The following is a 19,367-nucleotide window of genomic DNA, read 5'->3' on the forward strand; positions in this document are numbered from 1 at the left end:
TGAATGTATGCCCCTGTACCATTGTTGAACGTTTTTACCTGTGACTCATTATATAGAAATGCCCTTTGTGCTTCCATTGCTTATTAACACAGAACAATAATGCACTGCAACTGTATACGTAAAAGCTCTCTGGCACTCTCCACTGGAAACAGCATGTATTGAGTCTTCATCTACAGCAGCGCTGGAGCGTCATTTGCACCATTTGGTGTGCAGCACAGACCAGGAAAAACGCCTTTAGTATTGAGATTAATTATTATTATTATTTGTTTATTTAGCAGACGCCTTTATCCAAGGCGACTTACAGAGACCAAGTTGTGTGAACTATGCATCAGCTGCAGAGTCACTTACAAATACGTCTCACCCGAAAGACGGAGCACAAGGAGGTTAAGTGACTTGCTCAGGGTCACACAATGAGTCAATGTCTGAGGTGGGATTTGAACCAGGGACCTCCTGGTTATAAGCCCATTTCTTTAACCACTGGACCACACAGCCTCCTATGTACAGGCTTCACATAAAGGCACATGCCTGAACTTAATTGTTATGTTTGCCATCTTACCATAAAAACAGATGTGTATTCAGCAATTAATATAATGTAACACGAATTAATCTATCACAAAGCTCTTTACATTCAAATCATTAAAACCACGTTAACAGTAAAATCATCCACATCATTTAAGAGTGCAGTCATTAATATACTTTCAGACAACCAGCTCAGGATTTAAAGACTTCAAGGGTTTTAAAAGTGGGTAGAACTTCAGCATGGTATATATAAAAAGTTTGGCAAAAAAAGACAACAAAACATAAGTTTTCATAATCCTCAGAAAGACAACCCTTTTCATAACTTTCTTATTGAGATAGTGTTCAATCACAGAGTGTGTACTTTATTAATACACTGGCACACATGTTGTCCACACATCCCTGTGCCCTGCCTGCCACCTTCTCTCGAGTATCTATTTGGTTAATTGTATGCCCTTTCAACAGGTTTTAAATAGTATTATTATTTTAAATAATAATAATAATAATAATAATAATAATAATAATAATAATAATAATAATAATAATACGGTAAGGGGTTTGACGACGCCTCTTATAAACTAACCTAGTATACAATGATCACTGCGCTCCTTATATACACAAACAATGCTGAAAGTGTATCAATACATTACTGACTGCTGTGAATCACTCCCTTTTGTCTGCCATCTACAATATAGCAGAACAGAGTGGTTGGGCACAGCTGAGTCTTGGCTGCCTAAGGGCCTGATTCATATTTTTGAGCTCATGGCTTGCAGGGATCTGTAATTGCAGCACCAGACACAGATGGCCTTGTGATGCTGGTGACTTTGTCCTGCTTGGAAATCTCCAGACTGTCTTCCCCTAGGGTAAAAGTACCAGAGGGGTGAGATGGTGGGACAGCAATCCTGTGTACTGAGACACAAAAATAGGCATTTGGGAAAGGACATGAAAGAAAGCCTTGGTGCAGAAACAGAAGATTGCCTACATACTTCAGTGCCACTTGAAAGGTTCAGTGATGCACTTTGTCCAGGTGCTATTCTGCCAAACAGCTTCACGCAGTGTGATCTATATTAACTTTTCCCCTGAGTAATTCAGAGAGCTTATTACGGTTGTATATGTCATTCATTAATGTGCATGCCTGTAGGTTTGCCCCAATGCCTACACAGTCTAGACTGAAGGAACACGACTTAAATGACTAAGTTTGAACAAATGCTCTTCTAACTATATTGATACATTATTTTAATTTTAATATTTACAGCTGTCTTCGTGTGCACAGCAGGAAGCATGAGTGAGAAGACAGTGTTATGTGACAAGAGAAGGATGCAACTGTTATTAACATGAATCATTTCTAGTAGAAATAAAATTTATTCCTTAAGACATTCGACTATGAGAGAAATAAGAATGTACCCGAATCTGACATTTTCTGAGTGGAACGTATTGATATAGAACACAATCCTGTTCTATTAACTATTGAATTACATTTTAATTACAAATATAATGTTTTTATAATGATCACAAAATTGCATTTAAACCACTAGAACTGAAGCCTACTTCATTTCTAGTAGTTCGCTGGTCTTTACTCTGGTTAAGGTTTAAAAAATACATTGATTTTACAATTTGTTTTTTCTTTCCAGAATATGCACTGCATTGGTTTGTCTTTCTTAAGCAAGCTGTTAATCAATTAAGCCCCTGGATATCTTCTGCGATTCAGGCATATCTTGCATTAGGTATGTTCCCTGACCATATTGCCAGATATTAGCTCAAGTGTAAGAAGTCTAGATCCACTTTTACTGATATATATGTATTTTACAACTCTTAAGGCTTAGACCTGGGCATTTAGAAAATTGCAGTGAATAGCTTCAGCTTGGCCCACATGCATCAAATGTGCGTACACTGATTTTCCATTCAAAAGAATATGTATACATATTTGAACCAATTTAGCAACAGGGAAAGTTGGAGAGAAGGTTCGTAGATTCATGCACACGCTGCTAGTTTTAAGCAATGAGTACTGCAAGAGAAGGTCCATTTCTTTCTTTATGTTTCTCAGTGGGTTTCTTGATATGTAAAAAGCTAATGTACACAATTATTGGGAGTTTTTTTTATAGTAAAAACATTGTTGCTGAAATGTTATTTGACATGCTATTGATCCTTTGAAAGGCTGCTTTTTTGTAAAATATTTTCTTTTAATATTTGTATAAACTTTTTTGTTTAACTTTAATGACATCTATCTATGTAGCTATACATTTTTTTCATGCATGAACAACCAACATAATTACTTCTATCTGCATCAACAAATTGGCTTTTTTCCTGTTCACTTAGTGTTTTTCTGAAATCATTGTAACCTCTTTACAAAACACACACCACACACAGCCTATGTAGGGTAAAACATGCCATGTATGGGTAATTGGGGACAGTTCAAATGCAAATTCCACGTACAAACAGATTAAGAAGCTCTGAAATTTATTAACACCAACTGTGCATGAAGGCTCAATGTGAGAATGGGGTCAGTTTGTGTGTGCAACAATTCTAAAAATCTGTGTGTAAACAAATAAAGTACTTAATATACACACATTTCATCAATATTGGCCCTGGCTTGTGTTACACCCTGCTGAAACAGAAATGACTGAGCCCCTACAGGTGATACGAAGTAATGGGCAAAAAAAAAAAGAAAACCACCAAAATCAGAAACAGTCTACCTGGGCTATTAACCCGTTGAGCCAGTTCACACCCAGCGTCCGTCTGTTAATCTGGAAATATCCCAAACCAGACTAAATACATATCTGTACATACTAATATATACTTTTGTACCTGTCTGTATCTTATCCAAAATTAGATAATTTGCATATTAACTAGCTAATTCACACAGTATCTAAGGCCTTTAGCTAAAGTCCATCATTTTGGACATTGGCTTGCTAATTTGCAAAAATTCCAATACTCCTTAGTTGCTTGTCAAATTACTTACCGTAGCTAAACACCAAAACACCAAATTCAAACCAAATTTAACATGTGGAAGCATCCAGCAGTTCTTAGTTAATGGAACGGCACTGAACTGGCTTTTTTTTAAATAAATAGTCAAGGAAAAGACTAAAGCACTTCACATTATATAACCGCAATAAGTAGAGGACCCATGCAGTGTACTTGAAGATAACAGTATCCTTCGCAAATAAAACATCCAAATAGTATCCACTCAAAAGACTACTATCTCATTGAACACTTGATGAGCCCTTATAAAATATGGTCTAAATTTAAATATATATATATATATATATATATATATATATATATATATATATATATATATATATATATATATATATATATATATATTAATGAATCATTTACACAAAATAAACAACATGTGTTAATTTGTTAGTAAGCAAGTTGTTATCAGCATGATTTTAAATATCCTGTGACCATACAAGCCCTATTAATCCATGTTGTGGTGTTTCCGTCAAGACAACCAATGCTGAATTCTAGGCATTTCTCTGGGCAGTTTAGATGAATCAATGTTTTTCAGCATTATTAGCAGATACTAGCAATTATGTAGAGAAACAGGCCAGCATGCACACAAGAGACATCACCTAGAAACCAACAAAAGTAAAACAACCAAAAAAAAGATGAGTCCTCAACCCACAAAACAGCTACTTTTGGACGCTCAATACAAATATTTCAAGCATGTTTGCTTTTACAGATTTGTGAAGCACCTGGGGTACTTATAAAATAAAGACGCAATTAAATGCACAAATCACAGTAATCTTTAGAGACCAGCACTGGCAAATGCCAATACTAACGTCGAACTGTATTGTATCTCTCCCTTTTAACTGATGCCATAAAACCTTGGATAATGTAATGGTTATTTTACATTCTACCTCATGCTTTCTTTTACACCGCTGTTGAGAAAAAACAACTCATTATCAACTCTCTTTAAAGGGTAAGAGTCGTGCTCCTGCCACAGCTGCAGCAGTAACACTATGAACACTGAAAGCTCTTGGTGACTCATTTAACAGTCAATTAGCTCACACCTGAACTAAATCTGCCAGAATTAACTGATTCCAAAAATATGCCTGAACTTGTCTGCAAGTCAAGAGTGACTAGCCTTTCCATCTGAATTGGAGCCGAGTCAGGCCGGTAGAACATTGACTTTTACTGAAAACAGCCAATTAATGCCAAGCAATTCCTCAGAAAAAGGATTAAAGGGTGATATTTTCAAAGACCACGGAGAATTCTGCCTGAACTTTCAGTAAGGAGTGGGGCTGTAGGCATGTGATGGGAAACCTAATAAGACATTATTCCCCCTGGAATAAAGGTACATTTTCACTGAACTCTATATAGTGAAGCAGTATTTCATTTTTTAAATAAACAGACGCTGGGGAGATTCAAAACCATGAAAAGCAATAGTTATTTTGTTACAATTTTCATTTTTATTGCATTCACTTTACCGCTGCACAAAATCAGGCTTAGTTTTCAGTCAATGGTTGTGTACAGTTTCACAAAGTTAAGACCTGCAAATAAAACTACTGCTTTTCCTAAATGCAGCAGTGTGGAGTAGTGGTTAGGACTCTAGACTTGACCGGAGGGTTGTGGGTTCAATCCCAGGTGGGGGACACTGCTGCTGTACCCTTGAGCAAGGTTCTTTACCTAGATTGCTCCAGTAAAAGCCCAACTGTATAAATGGGTAATTGTATGTAAACAATAATGTGATATCTGAGATTCCACTTGTCATAAAAAAAGTCTTTACCATGCTTCTCTATACTTTACCACAATTAAGTGTTTCATGTTTAGTGTTTACTGCAATACATTATTTACCATGACCTACTTTAAGAGTAAGTAGCGGGGTTCCAAAAAATATAGCGTTATACGTCCCCAAGTATTTAAATAACGTACCTATGTTTTTTATTTTCATTGTTAACATCCTGACAACGTTTTACACTTATAACTCTGTTTCAAAGCTCTTTTCAAAATGGCCACTCTAGTACACTGGGGTTTGGGATCTGTCCTCTAAATCACTGCAGGAGGAGCTATAAAAACAAAACAAAACATAACAACAAGTGCCCTGTTCCGTACCACGTCATGGATCGTTATTGCTGAGTTACCTGTTTGACAATGTGGGCAATAATCCCACTATCAGTGCAATAGAGCAGCTATTTTGAAAAGAGCTTTGAAACAGACTATAACAATTATAAGTGTAAAATGTTGTCAGGATGTGAACAATGAAAAGAAAAAATACAGGTACATTATTTAACCAGTTGTAGCAACACGTGGGGATGTGTAATGGTATATTTTTCAGAACCCCACTACTTACTCTTTATGTTAATTGTAGCAAGCTTTGCATTCTCAAAAGTTGTAGAAAAGTTAAAACCCTATTTAAACGACCCCCCCTTATAAAGTTATGATAGATGGTACAGAGTCAAATTCATTTGTGACTTCGGTTTGTATCCCAAAGTGGGCCATAACATTCTCTTTGTAAAGTATTTAATCCTGTGTGAAACTGAGACTTTAATAGGCATACAATACCATTTTGGGATATGATAATAAAAATGCTTCTCATGGAACTGTAATAATTTGTGATGGTGACCAAACTATCTAGTTACTGTATATGAATCATCCATTATGCTTCTCCTTGAATAAATCAGGGATATATTGTTAAATCTGGAAAGTCGATTCTTTCAATTATCCCAAGTATACCATGGCCTAGTCCCTTAAATTTAAACTGCATACTAATAAGATAATTGAAAGCCACAATACTGGCCATTGCCGCCTGTTTGTGAGTCTGCAGATTCTCCTGATTATTTTGTGATATTTATAGGATATTAATAAGAATTATGGAACAAGAGAAACACTTTTAAAAATAATTGAGAGACTCATGTATACCAAACATAATTTACTGGTAATAATATATATGTTTGTGATCAGGGAGAGCTGTCTTGTATGCCTGTTTCATATAAAAATATAGATGCCACTATAACTTAAGTAGAGTTTCTAACACAATCTGATGGAGGTTAGAATTCTTACAATGAACCAAAGAAGAATGGGACTGTGTTAGTCTGATCAATCCTGTTGTGTGCTTCGGTTTTATTTCTCACCACCCAGCGTATGGGAGCTTCACACTGAACAGTCACTGTCATAATATATACATTCATCTTAAGAAAAGGTTAATAACTTGGTGCTTGACTCTCTCTTTCTGGAAACAGGTTTTATTTAATGAAATGCTCAAGGAGGCTTTATGGGCGCCACTGGAGAATGTCGGCGGTTTTATTATTGAAGGAGGGGGAAGAGGAAGAGTGAAAGAGGGGAACTGAAGGAATCAAGTGGGTTACTGTCATTTAAATTGCATGCTAGTCTGTTAGCGCTGTTGGGAGAGACCTGTCTGAAGTGCTATGAGTAGATATCAGAACACAAGAATCCGCTTTAACCCTTGTTATCCTCATACCCCAGTGGTCTCATATCCAGGATCCAGGATACAACTCTATTCATAGTTCTGACAGTGAATGAAATTCTATCACAGTAACAAACGTAAATAAAGATACTGCTGGTCTGGTTCATTGTTTTTGTTCCAGCTATGCCATAAATTACTTAACCAATTGTACCTCCTTTCAGGTCTTAGTCTATAAAACCAGGAGGACACCACACCTCATGGAGAAGATTTATGCACTACTGGTTTATAGAAACACACAACATGCAATATTTGTTTTAAAGTCACAGTACAAATGGATACTGTTTGTTTTCACTTTGTAAATTTACTCTACTTATTAAAATCCAAGGTTCACAAAATAATAAGCTTATGGTAACTCTTTGGGCTGGCATGAACAGTTGTGGACACCTAATCAGTTCCCTTTGAGCTGGTGTTGTTCTTTCGCAACACTGAGTTTAAGCTGGCTTCTGAATTTACCCAGCTGTGTACAGTTTTGTTCAGCATCGAGGGACGGCACCTACAAACAGTTATGTAGATGATGTTCTATTATACATGGAATTCAGTGTTCTGAATGGCTAGCAGTAAAATAATTACTTTTTTTGGTGTTTGGCGATAGACTCATTTAAATATAATATATAAGTTGTTCATTTTGGTCAGTCTAAAAAAAATTGAAAATAAAAACTTTATTAGTATATATATATATATATATATATATATATATATATATATATATATATATATGCCTTCTGTTTATCAGATCTTGTTGTTGGGACAGAAAACAATGCACAGCAAGTTTGTGGGTAGGAACTGTAAACAGCAAGCATTTTAAAACACATGCTTTAGCCAGATGAATTTGTGGCCATTTATGTTGGATGTGAAAATAGCATAGAACAGCCTAAACACAGTAGAAAAAAAAGATGTCCACGCCGAATAGCCTGAATTAACCCTTAATTTACCATGGTCCCTGATGTATTTTTTACAATTAACTTTGAGTTACCCAACCTTTTGATTTAAAGTTGCCTTTGCAAACCTATTTGAGCCCAATTTATCAGTGTGAAAGCAGTTTTATTCTGAAAACAAAAACATTGATGGCAAAGACCATACGTGACATAAACTGAGCGATTTGTGGACAGAAAATGGTGGTTGACTTATGTTACGCAGATTTTATGCCAGTGTAAACATTTTGCTTGTCAAGCATCCACATTTAATTGTATACTGAAACAGGTATTTCATGTTGTCTGTCTACTACATTCTTTATAGCTCAGCTTTCAGCCTAACCAGAAAAAAACCAAACTTTGTTGACTGCCTGGTTTAATGTGCCAACTACACATCAGTTCAGTTTAAAGCTGCTTATGTAAATGGCTGAGGTAAACACCATGTTTGATTGATGTCAGTTTATTTAACTAACGCTGTTACAGATCCTTCTTGCATATAATCTCTTACACTGCCGTTGTTCTTTGTTCCTGATGCAAACTTTCTATCTACTTTAACAACACTTTTGTTAATTGAATCCAAGCACTTTTGTGTTTTGGTTGGTAGCATTTTGGAATAAGAGGCATACATAACCATGTAGTAGCATGGGGTTTGGTAGCATGTTGTTGTCAAGGCCATGTCCATGTAATTAAACAGTAGTGTTCACGTAATAGCAAACACCATTGGTAATTATTCAGTTATTACATTGCAATTACATGACCATTTATGTCCAGTAACACTAAAGAGCTATGTTTTCCCCAAATAGAGATTATTTTTAAGGAAGCCAAAACTCATGGGTTCCTTCATATTACAAATACATGGATAAAATACAGCGTACACATTAATATAAATCAAATTGATTCCGGAGCATGCGTTTTGAATAAAAGTACATAATAATGTTATTTTTGCCATCCATTTAGAATCCAGTTTGATTAAAAAACAACACTTTTTTGTTTGTTAGAAACATTAACTTTTAACTTTAAACACACAAAGCACCACTGTGTCAATGTGACTGTTATTGTTTCACACTGAAGCTATCAGTAGAATTATTGAAGAGTCAAACTCTTCAATAATTGAATTCAACAGTCAGCAGTTCTCCAAAGCCTCATTTGAAGATACAATAAAATGTGAGACCACATCTTAGCAGATCTATCCTTCATAAGTATCTCCAGATGATAGCGGTAATAAAAAACCCACAGTGTCACCTAAGTACCGACAAAGAAAATGCAATACTGTGTAAGAGCTGCTACAATAAGTATGTACAATGCATACACAGACAGCATCTGACATCTCTGCAGTTATGCAAATGAAAACAGATGTTATTTTAAAAAGAGGTGGGCAATCTAATAGGTTTGGCAGTAGCTATTGTAATTCGCAAAATGATTTGATAGAAATGGGAGTTGGAACATTCTACAGTAGCCAAGCTCATTATTTAAAATACCCTTGTTTTTAATGCATTGTAATTAATGAGAATTCAAATACATTAATAATGTTTACTTTGTATGTACAATTATATTTGAGTTCATATGGCATTCCATTAGAATTTTACTGATTATATATATACATATATATATATATATATATATATATATATATATCTCCAAGTGTATATGGCCTGGAATGTATATGTTTACCAGACTTTAAGCATGGTGTACAAACAGACATGACTGAGTACTACTGTATACGGTACATCAGTGTACTCTGTCAATATAGAATGAAAACAAACATACAGTAATGTAATGTGATTGCTTTATCAATATAGTGCAATAAATGTAACACATTATGCTATATTATATGTATGAGATAATCCTATGGCTGTATTAAGATAATAGCAAAACCCATACTGTAATACATTTGGAAGGGAGCAATGATACTCTGTCAGTGCTGCATAATATCCATTGTATGCTGCAAGCAATATAAATGTAGCCTGCATGCACGGTTACAGACAGCAATAGCCTCCAAGCCTCAGTTGTTTTTCCTTCTTCATTGGTCACTCATTTATTTCAGTGCAGCACAAGAAATACTTGCCAGCAGGACACCGTGCTTCATAATGTCAGGGATTTCTGACACGCCAATGCATTTAACAATGATTTATTGTAGCCATTGAAGTCGTGCCATTTCTTAGCATAAGCTTTTCTCCTACTCAAATCACCCACATCCTCTGTCTCTGTACCCTGAGTTAGGATGCAGGAAACTGAATTATTATTTGTATTTGTATCGCCTCTTTATGCAGTCCCTGTTTACCTTAGCAAAATATGGAAATAAATAAATCTTCTTTCAGTGAAGGACTGATTTCTCTCGTTTGGAGAACATAAAAATGACGAATTTAACTTCAGGAGCTTGTTAGCTGTCCTGTATGATTGAGTGAAGTAAGACATCTGAAAGACAATGCTTGGTGGGACACCACTTAATAACTAAATCATCAAGGAATATGGTAGGAACAACCTGAAACAGACAAAAAAAAAAAAACTTTTAATGAACTCCATTAAATTCACATATTTCAGTTTATTTTTGGTTTTCCAATAGACTTTTCACAAAACAAGTACACAAAAACTCAGTAAACAAAACACAGTGTTAAGTGTCCTGCTGTAGCTGCCTATACAAAGGTGTTTGCTATATATTGCATGTTAAAACAAAAAAAGAAAAACACAACAACAAAACACATTTATTTTATTAGATAGGCAGCCAATAACCTGTATTTATTTGCTGATTATTTAGACTGCTGGAAATGTATATATATAGTCTGTTCGTTGATATGAATATGACCAATACTGTTTTCAATGCAAAACTACACACAGAGACCCTTAGTAAATTCAATTGGATGGTAACATGCTTGGGGACTAGGGGATCAACTTATACATTTTACATTATTATGCCATGAATCTTTGAAGGACCACACATGAGACATACAGGCCTATTGCATTTAGAAGATTCAGGTTCTATAAAAGGAGACCATGGTCATCAATCACCTGTATCATTAAAATGTTCTTATACCAGAACCTGATTACCATAACTTGTTGTTATATTGATGATTAGAAATCCTCTTTCTTGACATGACAGCATTGATTCAGTAGGTATCCCCAGTGTGTTTGGAACAAAAAGGCCTGACCAATATTCAGAGTAAGTATTAAGGGACAAGCAGCAGCATCTTCCAATAAATTATTTTGATTGAACTATTAAACCAGCGATGTTGCTTCTTTGCATGATCAAGAAGAAACTCTTTAGGACCACTACTGTATGGAGATACTGAAAACATTGTAATGTATTAGTACTGGAATTATAACTTAACTGGGATTGAACCCATTGTACCATGCATGCTGCCGTCATCAGAAAATTCTCCCAAACTGAAAATAATATGGTGACGTTCACCTAGGTTCCCGAGTGACTTACCTGGTAAAAGCACAGCCCTGTGGTGTGCAGGGTGGGTCATGCAATCAGGGAAGTGCTGGTTTGCATCCTGGTCTTTGCTGGGGGAGCTAATGCATTCCAGAGGAAGCAATGCATTAGCTCTGGGGCTTCCGCTGGTTAGGTGAGGCAAAACTAGCAGGAACTGTTTCTCCTGATCGTGCTGCTACTGGCCAGGTACCCGGTGAGCTCAAGCGGACGCCTGCAGGTAGTTAGTTGACATCCCCCTTATGGTTCACTAATGGGAAATCATTTTTGTATTTCAGTCTCATTATTATCAATGGTTTCATTGGTATCTTCTGCTCCAAACAGGTTCCATTTCAAGAGGAAATGGTTCAGAAATAAACACTAACATTCAAAGTCTCTTTCCCCCAACAGCAGTCAATGATTATGCACTAGATGAAATGCAAATGTACCTAACGGCTCCACTTTATTTGCAGACTACTTTTCACCAGTGGTGCAGAAAGAGCACTCATTAAAAGGACAACAGGGATTACTGATCTGTTTGTTGGTCATAACCTACATTTTATGACATGCCATTAATTGCTTTCCATTGTGAACTAAAATGTGCTTTCTCTGAAAAGTATATGAGCTGCTTAAATGCTTTATCGGTTTACTATTAAACAAAAATCTTGAAAGTTTTTCAGAGACGTGGGAGTTCTCATTATTTAGTATCAGGGCTCTTCAAGAATTAGGCAAAGGTGCCTTTTGTTATTCCACTTCCAGCCTTAGAAAAATGCCCCCCCTACTATATATATATATATATATATATATATATATATATATATATATATATATATAAAAGAACATAAGAAAGTTTACAAACGAGAGGAGGCTATTCAGTCCATCTTGCTCGTTTGGTTGTTAGTAGCATATTGATCCCAGAATCTCATCAAGCAGCTTCTTGAAGGATCCCAGGGTGTCAGCTTCAACAACATTACTGGGGAGTTGGTTCCAGACCCTCACAATTCTCTGTGTAAAAAAGTGCCTCCTATTTTCTGTTCTGAATGCCCCTTTATCTAATCTCCATGTCTTGTAGCTTCTTTTGGTTTTTTGCCTGAGATATAAACAGTATAACATATTGCATGTGATGTGATGTTTATTGCATTCTGCCACATGGTTTTATTTTTTTTTTGTAGCAGGATTGGCTCCATGACATTTTGGTTTCATCAAGTACAATTTATTAACCTTGTGGAATGAGAAATGGCCTTCTCCAGGGTTCTTATTGCAGACCTGTCTGTAATATCATGAACAAGTCACACAAATATGGGGTAATCGCTAAATGTAAGCTGCTTTTTGGGCAGAGAAGTGCTTCAAATAACAGGCTTTTAAAAAAAAAAATCTTACAAGACTTCTTCACTTTATGTCAAGAAATGAGTAAAAACCACCCTTTTGCTTTCTTTCTCTCTTGCTCGTCTAAAATTGAGAACAGAGCGGCTTGGTAATTGAAGATCATTGTCTCTGCTCAGGCCCTCAGGATCTTTACAAGAGCTCATCTGGGCCTGAGTTTCCAACTATCTAGCCAATTTCTCTCAATTTTTTTGTTTGCTTTTTTTCCTCATAAACTCCAACCGCCTTTTGAAATTGGATTTTCTTTTAACAGAAATACTCGGTTTGTATTTTTTCTTTCTTTTGCTCTGAATGATTCCAGCATATGATACTGTGTCTCCTAATGAAATGCCTAAGCAGTCATCTTGGAACAGCTACAGTAAAATGCAGTAATAAATAAGAAAGCAAGCTGATTTTAAGCAGTTTTAGAAAAATAAAATGGCCTTATAGACAATAAATTGTATATTTTAAAAAAAATGAGATACGATGATATGTGTGTGCTTTTATGAAACAAAAAAAAAAATGGTATATGAATTCTAGAAAGGCTTCTTTGGCAGTCATATTGTAAATATTTTGCAGGTTGAGCAGGGACCCCTGATGAAGAATGCCTTCTACTTGCCAATCAGGCAGTCCAACCATACCTGTGAGAATGTATTGAATGGAAGGCCTGTTATAATTGGAGGGGGAGTGGTCATCCTTGTGAGCAATGCTGAAATTCTATCAGTACTCACTGGTACTCCATACCAGGATTTATTTTGATGCTGGTACTGGGTACTGGGATTTATTTAATCTGCTTTTCATCCAACACGGATGCATTCCATCCACTCACACACAGTCCACTAGCGCAACATTTCTCAAATGCGCTTTCATTCATCACAGCTTGTGCTGCTTGCATTATGTTTCCTCATACAGCTTCTGTTTCTGTTAGCTGCTATAACGTCAGTATAATCACTGCATGTTGATTGGCCGAGCTTTCATTCTGATTAGATTTCATTTTGGCATGAATCACAAATCTCTGCCCATTTCGCTTTGTGTCAGTGCTCATTCATTGATCAACAAGAGACTTTAATGGAGTAATTATTATTGTGAAATAATAATTATTTTCTTTAGTGTGGTGGAGAAACTATCTGAAATATTCAAAACGAACATTGCTGCACATGAATTTGAAGGCAAAGATCGACGTCAGTGTTCGCCATAAATTACATAGTTGATAAATATTAGAAATAATTATCATAACGCGTTTTGCCTTTCACCGATTTATCACATTCTAAAATGGCAAGTGATGTGTGGGACAGTAGCGATTAACAATAACATAAAAAACAGGATCAAAGTACAGTTTCAGATTTGGTAAGCGAGTCAGAATCGGGATACAGATGGAGGTGGGCTTCACGCTTTTCAAACACTGGCCCAACTTGCAAGATACATGTTAAGCACAGTGATAATTTATTTTGTTTTCTTGTGATCCTATTATTTTCTGTAATAAAGGACTGTAATAAACGAAAACCAAAACGGTGAAGTGTTTTTTCTTTTTACAATGCCCCCTTTTCTAAAGCATTTTGAAGAGTTTATTTAAGTTAAATGTGAGTTTTTACTTGTATGCACATGTTAAAAATAAAAAGGCAGAAGTAAACTACAGTAGTGATATTACTTCATTAAAATGTGTCTTTTTACTGCATTTTTCTTGTGCAGAAACCACAATACCAGGAGTAAAATACATTTTAAAAAGTCTACTTTTATACTGTTTCTGCCTGAAAATGGAATAGATCATAGTAATTAATCTACACCGAAACACAACAGAGATGTTGTAAGATAAGTAATAAGTACAAAAATAAATCAAAGAAACAGGGATATATGTTCTAATCCAAGGCTATTATTGTAGCATGGCCAGGTCCTGTTGCAGGTGAGCACCCAGGCTCTGGAAAGAATGGGGATGATTGCTGAGAATACTATGGAGACTAACATAGTCAAGTACATCATTAGTAGTAGTAGTGTCTCTTACATAATACATTCGAGGGGTATTTTAGCCCCTATTATGCATTGTTTGACTTAGACCTTTTTGTATAATTTTTTCATAGCAAAGTTGTTTTTTTTTATACCATTTTGTATAACATCGTCCCTTTTTTAGGATATCTTGAAACAAAACTCACTCTACAGCAGTTACTGCATAGTGTAATATTTCTTAATACTTATAATTTAAGGTTTAACTTAAGTGTTATATTACAGTACATGACTGACTGATACAAGCAGAGGATACAAAGCTTTCAGTATTTTCAGCTTTTTTGTTTATGGTGAATTTGTTGTAACTGATTAGTTATTTTTTAAGGCTTATTTTGTATTCATAAATGTATCATATACAATATGTATACATTTTTTAAGTATTTATTCATTGGCACTCAAATTTTTAAAATGTTTACACCCGGTTGTGCATATGAGTACCTGGACTTTTTTGTTGAGAATTTCACCTCTGCTTGTGAGGAACATTGACAGGATAATAAAAAAGAAAGCAGTTGAAAGATCCCTTCATGGGGGCCTAGGTTGGTGAGTACAGCTGGTTGTGTCCTCCCCATGCTGTTGCCAAAAGCCTTTTTTAAAGCCTGTTTGCACTTGTGTTATCTTTGCTTGTTTATTTGTTTTTGTGTAAATAAACACTACCCTGCGCTTCAATACAGCTTGTGTTTGTGCAATTCCTGCTTTACGCTTGCCTGATCATTAGCAAATACAGTCCGCTGGTAATCAGTGTATACAATTTAGAAGGGGTGTAGGAAATTAGACTTAAGTTCAGCAGTCTTCCCCCAATTGGATAAATCTCAGTTACACCAGAATTCTATCTGTATATCTATGTTCAAGGGCCTAACATGCACAGCAAACAAACAGTTTCTGGCAACAAACACTACAACACCAACCACTTCGCCAAAAATGGGGTAAATAGCCTGGTTATACAGCTGGGTTTATCAGTGGGATGTTGCTGCACATTTCATATATTTTTAATTCATGTACTCCACGGTATTTAAAAACATGAGTTTAGCAGAGTATTCTTTAGTATAACTCAGATTTTATGATTGAGTGTATTACAGATGCATCTCTATACAGTACATTACACTTATCCAGCATTCCTGAAACAGTCACATTACTGTGGTAGTGCCTTCTGTCACTGACATTTACAGTACAAAAGTCATTCCCTTCTTACTTTAATCCAAAACCATAATACAATTATGAGTATCCGCCTGTCGTACACGGAGAAAAGAGTCGAAACCTGTCCTTGCTGCTATTGATCATTGGACTTTCTTGTATATTTCCACAAAATAGGCATTACAAACTTAATTACTCAAAAAGGCAGCCTTAGTAATTACATGTCACTTTAACAATGTTTTATTACTAGACAAGTACAACAGCAAGGATCGAGCATGATAGGGGAAAAAAACGGGACATCACAAGTGCGCTTAGTTTTCTACACCATATAAATCAGGGAATTTTAAAATTAACAGTAGAAGTGAAGTAGGAACTACTTTGAGAAGACAGAGAACCTGCTGGATTTTGTGATATGGGGATCTATACCATTGATCAGTGGGGCCACATCACTAAACTGCCATGCATTCTAGCATTAAACTGGAACTCAGGCAACACTCTTTGTATAGCTTCTATTATAGCCTATACAAGTTTGCAGATGGTTCAAAACCTGGATTATAAGAGAGAGGATGATCAAATAAACAAAAAACTATATAGCAAGTAACAATCGTATTTAATGAATTAGGTTATCTATGTCTCTAATAAACAGAAACCAGTTGATAGCTGAAGTCACATACTACTGTTGCTATTTGAATAGTCTGCATAATCTTGAGTTCTGACAAGATTTATTCAGGTTTATTTTACAAAACTGTTACTGTATGTAAGCTGCAATGGATCTCGTCCTAGAAGCTGATGAGTTAATAATACTGACATGAGCATAAGACACATACTTACCCCTCGATTACAGAGATGGTTCTTTAGTTGAATGACAAGATGTTCTTTGAATCAGATGGTTTGTGGTTGTAACTCCCTAAGTCTAGGTGGGTACACACTTGTGTTGATGCTCAAGGAGGAGCTTTCATTAAGTGAGCAGGGAATGTAATAGGTCTCTTAGTGACTGGTGAGTTCAGAATACTGACATCATCATGAGACAGGTACTTACCTCTCGACTATACAGCTTGCTCATTAGGTGAATGGTAAGACATTCATCTTTGAACTGTATGGTTTTCAGTTGGCATGCAGTCCTCGCCCTTCCATCAATTGAATGGGCTGAGATGCCAGTTCATTACATAGGGAACCTGTGAGAGAGAAACTGTGAGGGACTGTGCTACCAGAGGCCCTGATTTCAGAACTCTGGATTCAGGTAACACGTTCCCTTTGTCCTATTGAGGAATGTAAGCAGTTTATTTTCCACAAGGCCTTTGGGGATCTAGTGCTACTTTCAATACCATGATCCCACAGACAGCACCGAATGCTGTACCTTCACACAGCTACTCTCCCAAGGTGGTGCAGATTTAGAAGAGTGGGCTACTCGTAGTTTGCTTGCCCTTAGTTTATCTTTCAAAGCTATTAGGCTGTGATAGGAGTACAGTTGTTATGTTCCATATGAAAGCTGTGTAAACACCCTGGCTTGCTAAATTAAATATCAAATATGAAAAAGCTCACAGACAGACAATCCTAACATTTATACTGGCCGGTAGAGTTTTTGATATGGTCGCTAGAGTTTATTCGACACAAGTTATTCAAGTTATGAACAGTGTAATGCTTTTTCTTGTGAAAAAGAGGGGAAAAGAGGAGAGATCCACCAGAACCCATGCCATGTACGCCTACAAACAACAACTGATGAAACTTCAGTCGGATTGAACTAGCCACCCTGAAGTAAATATTTTAAATCTTCACCTACCTTCATGAGACTTAATTCATGGTTCATCATACCTTTCCACAGTACATGACTGTTTTCTTCTTTCCAATCAATTATTTCCCCCGTAGGCATTTTATTTTATTGTTAAAAGCCCAATTCAAACAACGTTTCTGAAAGCTTTTGCAGTAGATCTTGATAGCACAATTTCATTTTTACCTTTTTTGCGACAAAAAGAGAGGAGCCATCACTCAAATTGACTGATGGTTTTCAAATCTGTTCACAAAAGGCAGTTTTATCTGGACTTATTTATATACAGTACAGATACAAACCACATATTAAAATATATATACCATATATAGTGGTGGCCAAAACTGTTGTCACTAAACTACGAAACTACTGACAACCTTTAATTTTCTGATCAGTTTATAAAATGGTCATAAAACAGCTGGATAGTCTAAAACTTTCAGGTATATGTATAAGGAAAATAAAATGACAGGTAGTTTAGAATGTTAAATATGCACATCATTGAAAAAATGCATTCAAGATGGACTTTCACAAGCTAAAATTCAACGAAGTGCAGAACAGAGTTTGTTGTCAAAAATACATTTTAAATTATGTAACTTTTTAATCATATTATACATGGTACTCATTTCCAATCTATGTTTCACTTTCCTACCACAGTAAGTGTATCCGGTTCCTTTCAAAACAGGCATGCATACTGAAAAAACTACTCTTTACAAGCCTCGCCTTTCCTGAAAAACAGTGAAAAAAGACAAATGTAACAAGCTGTGTAAACTCTGTGCAACTTAATGCACTTACACTTTCAGCATCCTTTAACAGCTCCTTCTACTTCATATTATCTGCATTGTTAACAGAACTATTTTTTTTTAAATATTCTATTAAACTATCTTAACAAATGGTGTTGTTTGTTCTGTAAAAAAAGAATAACATTGTAACACCATGTCTACATAGGCGGTATGTTATCTGCCTGTACCAAGCAGTTCCGACTCCCACTATTATAATTATGTTTATCCAGTAAAGGTGTGTTTTTTTGTACCATTGTGTGTCCCTTAGTGGCAATGATTGACAGTCTATATCATTTAAATTATTAAGAGAAAGTGTATCCCCTTAGATAACGACGATACATATTTTAGTGCACCACCCTATAATAAAAGCACTGTGTTAAAAGGATTAGACAAGACATTGCTTAGATGCTTAGAACATTAAACATCATCCTAGCATACCTTTACAAGAAAGGGTACCTCTTTACTTACCCTATTGTGTTACACTGCTTCGCAATACAGTACTGAACCCACAATAAGAACCCAAAGCCCATACGGTGTATGTATCTATATAAAATCATGAAGAAAACGAGCCCCTGAAGTAAGGTGCTGTATGAATTGGAGTTGAGATATATATGGTTTCTGCCTTGACTGACTGCTTTTTATCAGTTAATGAGAACTTACCCTTTGTTGGAAAAGCTGATAAGGGCAAAAGGCTGGATAAAATAAAACCAACTAAGACCTCATCTCAGATGCAGTACAAGCCCATGGAAACATAATATTCTTGGACTTATCTCCAATCTCCAAATGAGTAAAGCATCCCCCTATTTAAAGAAAAAGGCATTATATAAAGTAACTAATTACATCTGCCTGAATTAGCTCGAACAAAGGCCTCAGTTTAGATGGCAAGAGAGCCCATACAAAGATGCTTGTTATTGGAGTATAGGAGAGTTTCTGCCTCCATGCACCATTGATTTGCAGAGGCTTCCCAACTGAGAGAACACAGTAGCGGGTTTTGTTCACGTTGAGATACAAAGGTCTGTTTGATCTGCTGATGTTCCAATGCAAACCTTAGCTTTTTTTATTT

The 19,367-nt window shown here is 35.9% G+C and overlaps 1 long non-coding RNA gene across 4 annotated transcripts; it reads right to left on the reverse strand.

Moving 5' to 3' along the window:
- Positions 1–7,696: 7,696 nt before the first annotated feature.
- Positions 7,697–19,073, reverse strand: LOC117412969 (uncharacterized). 4 transcript variants are annotated; one of them, XR_009308230.1, is made up of 4 exons: positions 18,965–19,073; positions 18,175–18,250; positions 16,800–17,714; positions 7,697–11,540 (listed from the first exon to the last, which is right to left on the reverse strand). It is a non-coding gene; the product is annotated as an uncharacterized LOC117412969 (long non-coding RNA). The 4 variants fall into 4 exon arrangements; XR_009308229.1 differs by having other exon boundaries at positions 16,800–16,935; positions 17,541–18,250; XR_009308228.1 differs by having other exon boundaries at positions 7,697–10,342; positions 11,288–11,540; positions 16,800–18,250.
- Between the last annotated feature and the right edge of the window lie 294 nt (positions 19,074–19,367).

Source organism: Acipenser ruthenus, chromosome 23, assembly GCF_902713425.1.
Source record: "Acipenser ruthenus chromosome 23, fAciRut3.2 maternal haplotype, whole genome shotgun sequence".
NCBI lineage: Eukaryota > Metazoa > Chordata > Actinopteri > Acipenseriformes > Acipenseridae > Acipenser > Acipenser ruthenus.